Below are 13,954 nucleotides of genomic sequence, written 5' to 3'. Positions count from 1 at the left end.
GATTGGCTATCCCCATAGGAAAGGATAGTGTCAGGATATCTGCCATCTGATGGATATCCGCATTTTTCCAAGCACGGGTCCCTAACCTAGTTTGTGGCCTGGAATGGGGAGGGTTAGCGTGCCGTGTATGGATCCCAAAGATAATGGCCCTGTGATCTGACCAGGTGAGAGGAAGAATATACTGTACAAAGATGTCTGAGTTATTGGTAAACAGACCATCTAGTATGTGCCCCGCCTGGTGTGTAGTTCCCTTCACCAATTGTTGAAGTCCTAAGGTTAGGAGATCATCAGTGAGTTGAGTGGTTTCGTGGTTGCCCTGTTCTTCCAGAGGGAAGTTAAAATCTCCTAAGATCATGTATTCCGGCGAACTTATGATAAAATCATTAAAATCAGAGAGTGTGGCAAGGAAAGAATTTCGGGGCCCAGGAGGTCGGTATAGCAAAATTCCCTTGAGGGCTTGTTTATGATTAATATTAATAGCAAAGGTGGCTGCTTCACAGTTAATGGACTGTATGGGGTCAAGTGTAGTGCGATAGAGATTCTTGTAAATGATAGCAAGTCCGCCACCTCTTCCTATATGTCTATCATGCCTAGCGACACTATAGCCCTCAGGGGTTGCCAAACAAAAGTCCGGTCCTGAACCAGCATCTCCCCAGGTTTCGGTGGCAAAAAGGAAGTCAAGATCATGGGCGAGAATAAACTCGCTGATCTGTAAGCTGTGACAGGGAAGGGAGCGCGTATTAATGAGCGCTGCTCGATAACCATGGGGCTGAGTGATATGCAATTCATGAAAAGGTATATTGCTAGGGGGGTCTAAGGCTGAGGAGCCAGGAAGACGAGGTTGCGGAAGTTGGTATTGACACCCAGGGCAAGGGGTGGGGGTAACGCCCACTGCAGGGGAGAGAGGCCGAGTAATGCAATGTCGATCGGAATGGCCAGGGTTCAACTGTCTTAGTTGCAGGGAAGAATAGCATAGTGGAGGGCCAGACGGGCTTGCCACTGGCGCGCCTCCGGCAAGCCTGCGGCGCGCCCGCTGCGCGCGTGCGCTGCACGCTTTCATGACTTTGTGTTTTATAGTCTCCCCGTCTGAGAGCGTAAATGCACGTTGCAAGATGGCGCTCAAAGTTTAGGATCTAGACCGATCCAAGATGGCGCTCAAAGTTTAGGATCTAGACCGATCCAAGATGGCGCTCGTGACTAGGAAGAGAGAGAGAGAAAGATCCTGCTCAAGCGGCAGGTGAGTGAATTCTGATTTTAAATGAGGGTATGCGGTTCAGAGTGCAGATAAAAACACAGTAAACAGAGTAAAAGACACAATAAACACAGTAAAAGACCGAAATCCGGTCAGTGAACTAGCAGCAACGAAGGAAATATTAGTATCAGCAAATGTCCCTGAGTAAGCAGCAGCAAGTACCCATGGAACAGATAGTGGCCCCGTTACAACTGACTCCTGCAGCTGAGGCTAAGCGTAATGTCAAAAACAGCTGCGCGCTTGCATGACTCTGTGTTTTATAGTCTCCCCGTCTGAGAGCGTAAATGCACGTTGCAAGATAGCGCTCAAAGTTTAGGATCTAGACCGATCCAAGATGGCGCTCAAAGTTTAGGATCTAGACCGATCCAAGATGGCGCTCGTGACTAGGAAGAGAGAGAGAGAAAGATCCTGCTCAAGCGGCAGGTGAGTGAATTCTGATTTTAAATGAGGGTATGCGGTTCAGAGTGCAGATAAAAACACAGTAAACAGAGTAAAAGACACAATAAACACAGTAAAAGACCGAAATCCGGTCAGTGAACTAGCAGCAACAAAGGAAATATTAGTATCAGCAAATGTCCCTGAGTAAGCAGCAGCAAGTACCCATGGAACAGATAGTGGCCCCGTTACAACTGACTCCTGGGGCTGAGGCTAAGCGTAATGTCAAAAACCTCTGTACCTTCCTCTCTATGTCCAAATCCATGTTTGGCCACCAAAAATCCAAACATAGCCTCTATTTAGTCTTGGTAATACCAAGATGTCCCTCGTGGGCCAAGTTGATCAGTATGTCCTTTAAGGTTCCGGATGGAATTAGCTTTGTGCCACGGAAAAGACACTCATCCACAATGGACAGTTCATCTTTAGCCATCCAGAATGGTTTGAGCGGCTCTTCTAGTTTGACCTGGACTGACCATCCACCCTGCATTCTTTCACATACACTCTGCAAGAGTGGGTCAGCCTTCAATTCTTTTTTCCACTGTGTGTGCTTCTTTTATTGTCCCTTGGGCTATAGTGAATACTTTCTCATTTTGTATGCTCAAAACATCATCCTCCTGTTCGCTATTATCGTTTTCCTCCTTCTGTGGGTACTCGACAAGGTGTGAGAGGCAATTTGCAGCATAGTTTCTCACCCCTGGTACGTACTCTACCCCGAACGTATACTCCTGTAGATTTACTGCCCACCTCCTAATCCTACTCAGGATGGATGAAGACTTCAATGAGAGGCTTATGGTTGGTCACAAAATTGAAATTGGTTCCCCAAACAACATTTCTAAACGTGGTACTGGCCCAATGTGCAGCTAGAGTCTCCTTCTCCATCTGAGTAGTTAATATCTGCCTGATGCAAGGATCAAGACGCACATGGGATTGTATACTCCCCCTTTTTACCCTCTTGAGTCATGACAGCTCCTAGGCCTTTGGAGCTAGCATCTGTTGTTATTACTGTTCTCCTGCCTGGTAAGAATGCCTTCAGGTTGGGAGCTCCAGCTAAAGCTGCCTTGGTATCCTCCAACTCTTTCTGACACTCCTCACTTCATTCAAATACTACTCCATTTTTCGACAGACAGCAAATCTGGTATGTTCACCAAGGAACATTCTGAACAAATTTACTGTAAAACGCAACCATTCCCATAAAGCATTTGACTTCCTTTTTGTTGTGGCGGCCTAAGGTTTAGTATAGTGTCCTGCAGCTCTGTTTTGGGTATTATGCCATCTGCCGTCTCTCCATGTCCCAGAAACTCTATTTCCGAGCAACCTATTCTGCACTTTTCCCTTTTACTGTAAGTCCCTTCCCCTGGAACCTCATCAGAACTTGTTTGAGCCTTTGGTCATGTTCTACTCCATTCTCCTCAAATATCAGTACATCATCCTGGTAACAAAACACCCAGGGGATCCCCTAGAGCATATCAGTCATATTTATCTGGAAAACTGCAGCCACTGACACAAGTCAAAACGGCATGCATTTGAACTTGTAAGCCCCCATGGGTGTGATAAACACCGTCAGTTATTGTGACTCAGGGTGCAGTTTGACTTGGTAGTATGCAGAGGTCAAGTTTAGAGTGGAGAATACCTTGGCTCCAGCTACCCTACTCATCATTTGTGTGATTTTCGGCAAGGGATATTTATCCACTACAGCCTCTCTGTTAAGGGCTCTGACGTCTATGCTCAATTGTACTGCCCCATCACATTTCTTGGCCACTACTATTGGTGCCAAACATTCAGTGGCCTCCACAGGCTTGATCACTTTCAAACTGCACAGTTCCTCTAACTCCTCCCTAACTGCCTCCTGCTGCATAGATATGGGCAAGTTTCTCACCTTGGCTGAGACCAGGTGTGAGTTTTCCTTATGTTTTATTCTGTGAACATAGCGTTTAAGACACCCCAACTGTTCGTAAAATATTCAGAGAAATCTCCATCGATCCTCGTTTGGACTTTGCCCACACTCTGAACCAGAATTGGAGGGTCCTTGTTGGGATTGAGATAGATCCCTAGATCCTTTTGTGCTTGCCACCCTAGGATATTGTCCTCTTATGAGATACATATACCTTGGTGACTGTATATCTGTCTTGGTATGCCACAGTTCCCCAAAATTAACCCCTCATGTATATGGATTGTCCCCATATCATCCCGGGTTGACATCCATTCTTTGTCGTTTTTCCTTACCTTTGAACATTCTCCTATTCCACCCATGACATGATTTCCTACAGTGCAGCACACTGCCCGCTTTTATATATTTATTAGTAATGGCGGCCGCGTCATATTTCTAAAATGCATGACTCACCCAACTCGCACCTTTTCATTACTGTTTTTTCCGTTTCCAGCTAGGGCCGCTTTAACTACAGAGGCCGCGCTCCGGAAGAATTCATTTAAATAAGATATGTTTTTTGGGGGGAGGAGCGCCTCATGTTTGCTTTTACCTTAATGATGGTGCGCCCCTTTCTTTAGATGCTGTTCACCGTATTCAGCTTATAGCGAGCCGCGTCGAAAGAATGTGGCATGGCTGCCATGAAAGTGAAAGCACGGCATGGGGCGCTTGTACAAAAAAACCCATTTGTTTGTGAAGTTCACAAACATGTTTTGTTTGGGTGAAAGCGTCTCATGGGGCGCGTTCACTTCAATGGCGGCTGCGCCACTTTGTTTAGATGTGGCTCGTTGTATTTACTTTTTCGGCACCGCTTGAACAGCTGAGCATCATCCTGTAACACACGGGCCTCCCTAACCGCAGCATTTCCCTTTTAATGTGCCTCATGTAAGTCTCGCATTTGCATACATGTTTTTCCCTTCCCACCCTGAAAAGGGATTTATGCCACCACTTGTATGAAGTACATCTCTGACCCCTTCGCAGGCCTCAAAAGAGAATGTTAGGAGTAGTTAAATGCCACAACAGTTCTTATTTGTGGGTGTTCACAAATTTTGAAGGCTAACCGTGCCTTGAAACGCCCCAATCCAATCTGGTTTGTAGCAAATACTGCAGACATGGTAGAGATCACCTCACATGTAAATGGACCTGGCTGGCAGGCACACCTTTGTGCATACCTGAGGTAAATTCAGTCATAAATTCACAATATGACTATTTACATTTATGTATATGGCATGCCCCTCTGCACGCAGAAAGAGAGGAATTATTTTTTGAGGAAATTCTACCAAACAAGACATTCGTGGAAAAAATGCAGAATTCATGTAATTTCGAGAAATGCAGTTTTATACTTTAACAAAATTACAAGTGACTAATTTTCATCTAAGTGCCACCAGGTACTATCTTTTCAGTAAGTAAGTAGTTGGGCAAGCAGGGGTTAGGAAACCCCAGCCGTGGAGTTAATTTTGATGTCCTGGTGTCAGAGCTGGTATTTCAGTGCAGATTATGTGCCAAGTATACTCTTTTTGCATTTGACTATCAGCTTAGCAGGGGTGAGCAGCTTAAGGGTGCGAGACTCAGAAGTCAAGCTGCTATGAAATACAGACAATAAAAACTGTCCATGTCTGTGTCTTGTTTGTAGAAAAAGAGAAAATATTTTTATTACATAGCAAAACATAATGCTGCACAAAGAAAATCCAGACAGGCAGAGGTTTCTAATATGGGTGCTACAGGATAATAAGCACATTGAATATGGGTAGGCAAGATTACAGCAGACACAAGTTCTTAATGGCATGTACGAACATCCTCCCTATCTTAGTTTTGAAGCCTGTGGGTCAATAAAATTGTGTTCTAGTTCTAAGAGTTCTATCTGGGCTTCAATGTATGAGGAATAAAATTCTTATTTGGTTCAGGTTCGAGTTCTCTTGAGTGTTTTACCCGAAGTGTCCTGCACAAGGCCTGTAAACAATTGCAGTATGAGCAGTCCTGCTCACGGTTTACAGTAGTCGCACAGGCAGGTGGCCTTACATCTTTTTCTAGTTGCCAGGTGACGTCGTGGCAGCGAATGCATGACGTTACAATGCAAACATTTACAACGCCTGCCTTTACAACACAGTTTTTACATCGCAACATCCATTACAACGTATGTTTTTACAATGCATGCCATCACAACGCATTTTTAGAAACTACATTTGCAATGCATTCCATTACAACACATACCATTACAACGCATACCTTTACATCGCATATTACTTTTAGGGCAACAGTAGGGAAGTGTTGGATAGTGTAGGGTTAAAAATTACTATTCCCATTCCAGTGAGTGCAACAGTAGGGTAAGTGTTGGATAGTGTAGGGGTAAAAATTACTATTCCCAATTACTTACCATATAATGCATTGTAATGGCATACGTTGTAGTGACATGCGTTGTAATGACATGCGTTGTAGTGACATGCGATGTAATGGCTGCATTGTAATGGCATACGATGTAAAGGATGTTGCGTTGTCATGACTCTGTTGTAAAGGTGTGCGTTGTAATGACTGCATTGTAAAGGGTGTTTCCCCATGGCAGCACCAGCAAAGCAACAGAGCATGCCCAGGTGTTCCCACCACCCAGACAACAATGATTCCTCCTACTATTGGCAGCCACCAGACTACCGTGGCAACTCCTGAGAGAGTCACACAAGTCTGTCCACTCAGACCGGTAAGAGGTGTAGACGCACAATGCTTAGTCAGGAAACGCATGTGGAGGCCAGAGGAATCACTCCTAGGCTCCTGTCAGTGACAATTATACTCCCTTTATTCAGTTAACTTTTCTGGACTGTCCCACCTACTGAGTCCTGACCCTGGGCTTCTCGCAGGCAGTTGTTGCCCTAGTGGCTCAGTTAATCATTTCCCTCTCCCAGCTAGCCAGGTGAACTCCCAGACTCCACACAGGCCCACAACTATTCCCGAAGGATGGACCATATTTCCTCACCTCTGGGAGACTTCAGCCTTCTGGAGTAGCACTCTGTAAGAGGTTAAAGGGAAAACACTGTCTATAAGATTTCCTCCGCAAAAAAAATGAGAGCCCCCTCTCTTCACACCCACCCACCATCAGACAAAATGCAGAGCTTGAAGGGATGAGCAGAAATGAAGGGATGATCAGGAGTCTTTGACTAATAAAGGTCATTGCTGCTTTCTAAAGCAGCTCTGTCTCAATTCTCTCACCCTTGAGAGTCTGAGGCTACACCCTTCTACCCTGGAATGCGATAAGTGCACTATTGCTGTCTGAGGGGGCTGTACCACAAGCTCCATATTTTACTATACCTTACCACAGGTATCTTAAATAGATCTCACTTGCCTTTGCAACCATACACTCAAAATACCTATGGAGTCCTAATACCAGTCACCATACATACAGCTTAGACATGACATGCACCTGGAGGTGTCAAAGCAGAGTATGGGCATTGCATTCAAATTAAACTTTACACATGAAGGGCCTGTACGCATCACACTCTTACCTAATCAGGAAAAAGGTCTGTTTAGAATAATTAATCAGAAAAATGGTATATTGCCACCACCACTTAAAGTATATATCCAAGGATGAATATGGTAGTCCCATGTCTACTAGAAAGCTCTTTGAATGTACCTCTCCAGATCACGGAGATGGACCTAGCTCTTATGGTCAGTTATAAAGCATAGGCCTCAGCATGCATGCAATATTTAGGTGTATACTGGGCCAAAAAAGTCAGGATAGCAGATAACCTGTAGCTGGGGTCAATCAAGGCAAGGATTCAAGTCTGTGATTCCATTGTGGGAAATTCATGTCCCAACACATATGTTTTCGATGAAAGCTGTGCTCCGATTGACACTGGTGACCAGGTAGATTTCTATAACCTTGCACTAACGTCTCATTTCAAAGTTAACCTACTTCAAACATGTGGTTGTATGAGAAAACATTGGTTAAAAAATATCAAGGTAAAATAAATATTGCCCAAAAAAATACTGAGGACAAAAATATCAACCTTATATAACCCTGAATGTAAAGGACAAAATGGTGACAACAGAAATATAGAAGACAAAACTATTGTCACAAAATAGGTAAGTATATTGAATTTTTGACATTAAACAGTGACAGTAATGGTATCAATGATGTCATTTATCATGTCATGAGTGATGTAATATGTGAGGTCAAGTTATAGTTAACTCAGTGAGCTATAACTTGAAATTCTGAGGTTTTCTGTTTTTTACATTTTAGTTTATACCATTTTTCAACACCTAACTATAACATTACTTTAACCTTTCTGGCCTGAATAGAGAAGAGGCAATAGCCCGCCAAATAATCCATGCATTTCCAAAAAAGCATGGAAGAAGTCAATTAATTTTCTTTGCTAAACAGGATCAATTCTATGAACATATGATAAGAAAGCAGCTGTCTAAGGACGTTGCAGAAGAAGAAGGACTCCAATGGGGTTTTAGGCTATGTTAAAAAAATCAAAGGAGGGAGTGAAGAGGAAAAATGTAGAATCGTCCTCCTCTTAATACTGTTATCCAACATAGGGATTCTACCATGGTAACATGATAACAGTGTAGGCTATGTGGCAGGGATTCCCAGTGTATGTAAGTCCACGAGGACAGCTCAAATGCATGCCACAATTTCAGGATAACTACTGACTATGTAAATGATTTCCAATTGTAAGTTTATTTTATGTGATAATCCTAAAATTCTACATTGGTATTTGGCAATCATGGGCATTAGCTGGACACCCCTAGCCACTTGGCTGTTTAAAGATCTTTGTGTATTTACTAGTAATGATCTATCAATTCTCAGACCCACCAAGAACATAACAATTTGCATTAATCAACATAATTAACTTAATTTAAAGTCAGACAGCTACATTAAAAGGTTTTAGTTCTTCTCCTGCTAGGGTATGGCCATCCAGTCTATATGTTTGCATGATCCTCTTTCTAAAGGACACAAAAGGTGTTTCCAAAACAGTATTTTCAGATAACTTTTGTACTGCTGCAGCTTCCTTACAGTTATCTTACAAGAAAAAAACAGAATGCCTGCTACCACTCTGGCCTTTATAACATTGTAAAAATGGGATTCTGGTCATTAATGTCACAGAGTATAAGTAAATGAAGTGAGGACAGGGACCTAAGTTGGTTGATGAAAGGTCCAATGACTTGTGCACAAGAGATGGACATTAAAAGCGGGTTTGTAGGCAAATACTTCCCATCTGGCGAGGGTCTGAAAGCAGAAGCACAGCAGGGGAGCAAGGAGAAATGTAATAGGGCCAGAACCAGGCATTTGAAGGGCAGGGAAAAAACAGCACAAGGTGGGGCTGATCAAAGAGATAAAATTAATAAGGGTGTGCAGCAAGTGAAGAGAGGCCAAGAAGTGAGCATAGAGCTTTGGTCTAGGGCTTGGTGAGTTTAAATTTCAGAAACCATTTTATTCCCCTCCTGAACTCCTATCAGGGAGTAGTGGAAGTGTGCTTTATAATCTGCTTTGGCCTTCCTCTTCTTCCCTGTAGCCTCTCTATGCTCCCAGGTACAGTATCTGCGTCGGATCTGAGGAAACATGGGCTGCTTTCAGCAAAACCTCCTCCAAGAGCAAATCACAGCACAGAGCCTGCCCCTGAGCCCACCCGAGCTGTTTTTCCCTCAAGCCGTGGTTTTACCTGGAAGCAGGCTTAGTATGCCCCCAGTCAGTCCCAGGCTAGGGTCCAGTAATGGGTTTCCAGCCATTCATTCACCTACAAACTTTTTCCAATGTTTTTGGGCCTTCCTGATTGGCTGTGAGCTAGAACAATCTACAACTTTGTCCTTGTTTACTTTTATTTAATGTCTAGTTGTCAGTTGGACCGGATAGACAATATAGGGCCAGATGTATGACCATCCAAATTGTGTCTCGCAATTTGAGCTCAATTGCGAGCATCAATTTGGAATGTACTGTAGGGTTTTCAACACTGTTCGCGATTCCCAATGGGGTCGCAAATTGTGAGGCTCATGAATATTAATTAGCCTCCCGCAATTTGCGAGCCCATTGAGAATGACAGCCCCTCCTAGGGATGGTGGCCTGCTGGGCTCAGCAGACCACCATGTCTAGGACTGATTTTAAATAAATCAGCTTTTTTACTTAAAAGAAAACGGGATGCATTTAAAAAATAAAATTGAAACTTTCGTTCCAATTTTTAAGGGCAGGTAGTGGTCCCTGGGACCACTGCCTGCCCTTAAAAAATATTTTTGGAGTCAGTCACAAAAGGGACCCCTTCCCATTTGCGTCACCTTTACCACCCTCTTGAAGACGAAGGTAATTTCGAGTGTTTTGCATCCGCAATTCCTGGAGCAAAACATTCATACATGGCTCTACAGTCGCTAGTAGGAATTGAATGCCGCTTCCTAATAGCGAGTAGCAAAACCTATTTAGTGAGTTGCAAATACTTTACGACTCGCTAAATAGGCTTTGTGCATGGCCCACAGTGATTTTGCATAACGAAAATGGGTCGCAAACATGTTTGCGCATGCAAAACCACCTCGTACATCTGGCCCATAGATTCTTGCCCCTAACATAAATCACATGTCTCAGGCGAAATGAAGTCGCATCCCCTTTTTAAAAATACATATTTCAGTCTGCATGTCAGAATGCTTTCCTGCAATGAATGAGGAAGTTATTCTAGAACTCTTTGAAAATGTGTTGTCATTTTAGCCCTCTATAGTATAAACCATAGTTTTGAGGCAGAGGTGAAATTTAAATCACACCGGACACTCTTGTAAAGCAAAATTCCCTAAATTAAGTCATTATGCTACTCTGCCTAATTACATGCCATTTGATGTAAAAAATTGCAGTGATGCGTACCATTCATGGTACATCTTTACCACAAATTCATTGGAAAATAGGAATCAAGCATCTGCTGTTCATGGTTCTTTCATTTTGTTTTACCATGCATCAACCATTGCAAACATTTCACACAATAATGTCGTACAAAATGGTGGATTTGCATTTCTCGTAATTATCCATAATTTTGCTGCCATTTTGTGTAGTTGCGCAAAATCAAATTAAGTACATTTCTAACAATTTCTATGGCAAGAAGAACCTTTTCATGTTGTTAATTTCTAAATGAAAATCTAAAGGATTTACAACTTTGATCAAGATGGCTTTAACTGTGCTACTGTTTTGTCATAAATACAGAATGCAAGCACTTCTTTAGAACACTGTGGGAAACTACAGTAGAACACTGGGGAATCAATAAAAAGGCTGCTGTTGCTGTTGGAAATACATGTCATGTTTTACACAGAATAGCATTTGCTATTCTTGCATGGCTGTGGAACATAGTGTGAAACTATACAATGTGTGCTCTCATTTTAGCTTCACAAGCATCTTCTATAACCTCGCATAGAAAATCATGTGATGACACAGTTTTCTCTCAAACCTTCTTCATCAAATCCCAGTAGAAGATAAGCATTTTTCACAGGGTAAGATCACCTCAGAACCTACCATTATTCCTAAAATTAGTAAGATAACACCAACAAAACATTTAAATTGTGAATAAAATCTGGTTTCACCCCTTTTATGTGGTCCTTTATCTGACCTTGAAAAATAGGCTTTCACTGCATACATTTCAATGGATACAATGTCTATGAGTCCTGTAATGGCCTACACAACATGTTGCCCATGTTCTGGCCAGCCAATCAAGGGAAGGTCCTTTAAGGATCCCCATATGCCCGTTGGGGGTCAGGGTGCACTCACCATGCCCCCTTATATCTATCTTTCAATTTTGCTTTCAGGACACAGGGATGATATCTCTGAGTCTTATAATGGCTGCTACAACATATTGTCCATGTTGTGGCCAGCCAATCAGGATTGACTATTCCATTTAAAGTGGCAACTGAGAGCAAATCTCCACACCTAAATTCCATTACATACCGAATTTAAACCCCTTCATTGCACCCCAAACATCTCTTTCAACACACATTTCTTGAAAACAGCTGATGGATTTATATTTATACAAAAACAACAAAATCTAAAGTTCTAATATTTTCCCAAATTTGGTGTAATTCCATTCAACCTTGTTTTCATTAGCTGCAACAGAACTTTCCTATGGTTACTAACATGTGAAATTTGTTTTCAGACACTGCTTTTTCTTTCTCCATGCCTAACAAATCTTACCAGTAATAACTTGAGGTGGATGAACTGTTTTTGGAATATTTTTTGACGATTCATCAAATCCTGCCTAAGTTATTACCGAAGCAATACATGCTCTTCCTATGAAAATTCTGACCTAACTTTAACCATGCCACAGTAAGACTGATATATAAATCCAACAAAAATAGATAATAAAGTTTATAAAAATAATTACAAAATAACAAGAATATATTCACAATAGAAACATAAGGCATAAACATATTTTCAAATAAAACCGTTGTAAAATATATGCATATTTGAAACACTTCACAAAGTTTGTCCTCAAAACTCTAATATACACACAAACAAATTAAAATAATACTTGAAAAAAATGAATAACATAAATGCATTTAATTACTATAAAATATATGACAATCAATTAACATTTAAAGTATTACAATCAAGAAAATTATTTATAAAGGTAATAATCTAATTAACCAACTAAAAATTGCAATGTATCCATTTATTTCAAATTATCTTTTTAAATAACTGACTAACACAATAATTAACGTAAATAATAATCAAAATAACAAATTAAAAATAATAAAATAAATCGCATTTTTTTTAATCATAAAAAATCTCACTTTACTCCCCTACAAACTAAATAACCCACCAGTAAACACATTTAAATTACATTTCTTTATATGTATTACCTAATCAAAAATAAAATAAACAATACTAATTGAAATTCACACATTTAATATTAAAATAATAATGTTACACAACTAAAACAAAAATAAATAAATAAATATTTAGTAAATGATATTTGATACAGCATCAAAATGGGGTCTCTGGTTGGCTCGGGTATGCACCTAAGCCAGGCAGAACCCATCTTTCCAGTCAGGACCAGCAAGTTACACACCAAATATAACCTGTGCTCACCCTCTGGTAGCTTGGCCCAGAGCAGGCAGGCTTATCATCAGACGAAATGTGAAATCATTTGTGCAGCACACACACAGAAACCCAATAAATGCACCACAAAATTGTATAAAAGCATAGTACATTGTACATTACATAGACCAAAACAAAATGAATACTAAATACGGTGCATACTATGCAAATCCTGAGGTAGTTATCATTATCCTGACATTGCAAGAATCAAAACAACTTACATTATAACATCGGTGCATAAAATACAGCAGTTAGGTTAGAAGCAAAACATGTAAATCACCAAATATCAGCAATAATACATAAATCAGAAAATATCACCATAAACATATCAGCAACAATAAGTCCACATGGGCACAGGAACCCCTATGCTTCTAATAGTGGAGCTACGATCATCTTTGTGAGCCTGGTTGAAAAATTTGGTTTGATAGTATAAAACATAGGCAACAGGGGCACCTGCACGCCTACTAGTAGTGTGGCAATTTTAGAAATGCCCTAAATACAACTCTTCACTGGGGCTTCTGTTGAGGATTTGCCCTGTAATGTGGACTCCCGGAAAGAGTGCCCTAAAGTATGTCTCAGGAAAGGTGCAGGGGGGCACACACTGTAGCACCTAGTGGGGAGACCTTGATTGATCCCCCACGTGTAGATTTGCCACAGGTAGCAGCCAAAAGAACCTAGAGACCCTCTACAGAATGCAGGAAGGCTCAGTTAGACTCTCAGAGGTCTGATCTCAGCACTCACCAGCAGGGTGTGCAATTTTTCTTAACTTACTTGGGTATTGAGTGGTTGCTGCCCACGAGTGAGGCTCTGCTGACCTTGGGCACAGAGTCTTGCTTCAGGCGCGGTGAGCATGGGATGCCACAGGAAAGATCCTCTGTCATGGACATCAGGTCAAGGTCGATCTCCCTAGGAGCTGTGCAAGTGCTGTGTTTCATTCTCTACAAGTGGCACGTTGGTGCCTCTTGATGGGGGTGGCAGTGCATGAAATCCTGGTTTCCTCTCTGTGCCAGATAGCTGAGATTGACAGCAGCGCTCTGTTGTGACTCAGGACTCTTTTTGATGAGACCAAAAATGGAGTATTTGAGCCCGGCTCAATTTGGCAAGCTTTCAAATCCCAAAAGGAAGGCTACCTTCTGGTGAGCTGTCTGGGGTCTGAATGAAGTCTCACACTCGCAGAGGAAGACAAAAAGGGAGGCTCACCTGGTGTGGTGCAGGAGTTGCACATGAACACTGTGCTCAGACACCAGCAGGCATTAAGGAATGCTCCCATAGGTGCTGAGAGCAGGCGCTTGAC

The sequence above is a fragment of the Triturus cristatus genome, chromosome 3_1 (genome assembly GCF_964204655.1).
Source record: "Triturus cristatus chromosome 3_1, aTriCri1.1, whole genome shotgun sequence".
NCBI lineage: Eukaryota > Metazoa > Chordata > Amphibia > Caudata > Salamandridae > Triturus > Triturus cristatus.
The sequence above is the reverse complement of the archived record's forward strand: the minus strand, read 5'-3'. Positions refer to the sequence as shown.